Genomic DNA, 2,999 nt, shown 5'->3' with positions numbered 1-2,999 from the left:
GTATTTCAACCGAACAAGAGAATTAGGTATATTTCTATCCTAATTGCGAATTCGTTCCCCGATGCCCGGGTTTACGAACTTGCTCTATTTAATTCTATATGCAATCTAGAATTCTCACTTTTGAGTTCAACTCTAGATTCGTAGATAGTAATTCACTATTAGCTACTCAGCAAATTAATTAAAAATAGAGTTAAATAAACAACCCAATATGATAAAATTAACTTTGTCAAATTAAACTTCGAATATCAACATTCATGTATACCCATGACCCTAGAACAATAGGGTTCTTAGCCACTCATGTTCATGCAATCATCAAAAAATTCACAAGAGTGCATAAGAATCAATAAAAGAAGAAAAAATAAGTACTCAAGATGAATTCAGTGGTTCCCCAGCTTTGTCGTGGCTTTTCTCCTCTTCCCAATATGTTAGATGCCCTAAAAGAGGCGTTTTTAGCTTATATATTGCGTACAAAAGTCGTGGGCCAAAGATCTCCTATTCCTAATCCAAATCAGCTTTAGGGATTGATGCTGGGGTGGATGCGTCGCATCCACCTCGTCCTCCACTTCCCAGCTTCGCATGCTAGGGTGGATGCGTCGCATCCACCCTTTGTTCTTCCATCTCAGCTTTGCCCAGGTGCGGATGCTATGGGCCGACTTCACTGCTAAGGGTGCACGAAATCTGATTTTTTTCTAGGTTGGATACGACGCATCCAACCCCTCTTCCTCTACCTAGAGCACCTTTTCTTCATATATTTGCACTCCAAACACCCTAAATCATCACACACAACTCAATTAGTCATAAAACCAATAATTAAACCATGTTGGGCATTTTAAAGATCAAATAGCATCAAAAAGTGGTTAAAACATGGGTAAAGTAATATCAACACATATCGAAATATGCTCAACATCACCACCCCACACTTAAACCTTTGTTCGTCCTCGAACAAACCATCACTATAGTAGACGAAACAAAATTAAGCTATTATCATTCAAAGCACACTTCACCTATCACCATGGTCATTTGCCACAATTAGGCTCTAGAATATGCATCACATACACTTCCCTTTACTTATGTCAATCTTAAAAAAATATTCACACAAAGACAACATGCTCACAACAATCTTATCCTCAAAAACCGACTCAATGTCACAATTCACTCATGGCTTGAACACCCAACATCATAGAGAAGTCTAATAACGTTACATATCCCTCGTGAAACCATGTGCCCTCACAACAAGAACAAGAGAGCGAGTTCAATCCACACATTTGAATCTCATGATCAAATATATTTTATTGACTCACATATATAAAAGAAAATCGCTCACTCTCACAAAGAAGTCACATGCATGCAATTGGTACCATAGGCTTGCCCTTAATGTAAATCTCTACTAATGTAAGCTCGCTCGATCTAAAATCAATTAGGACTTTTTCATGGTTGTAATGTGGGCTAAAGGACGGGTAGGATATATTTAAGGAATAGTGACTCACCCTCCTAAGCACTTTAATATATCACAAAATTACTTTAAGCGTATTTTGTTCAACCTCACTTCAATTTCACAAATAATATCACCCCCACAAATATTTCCTCTTTCTTTAAGCACTACTTTAATTCATACCTACTAGCAAGAACAAGATAACAATTTATTCATCTATATTCTTTCTTTTTTTTCCGCTAGTGGTGTATTATTTTACAAAACAAGTACACCTTTCTTTCTTTTATTGGTTCCACTCAAAAGTCACCCCACACTTAGTCCCTTCTTACTTCTTTTAGCGCTCATCTAACAATTAAAGTGCTTTAAGAGGTAAAAGGATCAAAACAATGTCAATTAAGAATAAAAAGGGTATATGCTTGTAATGTGGGTACCAAATAAAAGTCAATAGGCTCAAAATGGTTAACTGGGGATAAATTTTATTTGTGATAAGCAATAAGCTCAAAAAGATCAAAGAAAGCCTAAAATCATCTTTCAAACCGAGCATCACCTCAAATTTCGCTTCAACTCACATACCGGGCAAGTTCTAGACACAAGTACAATACATGGACTACATAAAAACCTCACCACACATGGCATATGACTCACTAAGGACGATCACATTCCGACTCTCAAGCAATGCAAGTATTCACGGAGCCACGAGATATTAAGCATTAAGCGCAAAGTGAACACGAATCAAGAAAACGAGAAATTGTCGTCACAAAACATGCTATCTAATATATAGAGGCATCAAGATTAACATCATAATATAGGGGAGATACTACACATGCCAAAGCATAAGTACGTTACTATGAAACAAGTCAAGGGTGCTTAGGTTCATCATTCTTTCTCCTTTTATTTCCTAAATTCCTAATCTATTCTTAAAAAAAAAAACTATTACTGCCTGGTTCAAAATACATCCCATGGAAAAGAACTGAGGCACAAAGAAAAATCACAGAAGATTATTATTACCTAAAAAAGAATTTACTAACTATTTTTCTACTTTTCTTTAGTTGTCTGTCAATCTTCTAATACTAACACTAATTTTAAAAATCAAATGAAAATCTTTTTGTGTTTTTCTAAGGACCTTAATCCCTCGAGAGAACTGTCCAGGTAGTCCGTCGTCGGGAAAAGTCCTTTATTTTCTACGACTACACATAACAATGAGCTGAGAGTTACTCCATATAGATGACATTTACTAACTATTACATGCCATTAATCCAGTTAATATCACAGCCCTCAACAGTATCAACATCAACAAAAATTGTAACAGTTAAGTACATTCATCCACAAAAGGATAACCCCCACCCCACATTTAAAACCGTTCTTTGCCCCCAATGCACACAAATAGCGTAAAGTAGGATGAGAAGAAACTCCCCTCAAGTCAAGGTGGAAGGCTCATCCGCAGTCTGTGGAAGAGCATCAACATTCATTAAGACCCCCTCCGGCCTGGCGATATCATCCTCACGAATATGGGGAGTTGTCACAGTCCTATCATCACCAACTGGAGCTGAGTCTGTAGTAGGTGGGA

This window comes from Nicotiana tomentosiformis, chromosome 5, assembly GCF_000390325.3.
Source record: "Nicotiana tomentosiformis chromosome 5, ASM39032v3, whole genome shotgun sequence".
Taxonomy (NCBI): Eukaryota; Viridiplantae; Streptophyta; class Magnoliopsida; order Solanales; family Solanaceae; genus Nicotiana; species Nicotiana tomentosiformis.
Note: the sequence above shows the minus strand (reverse complement) of the source record.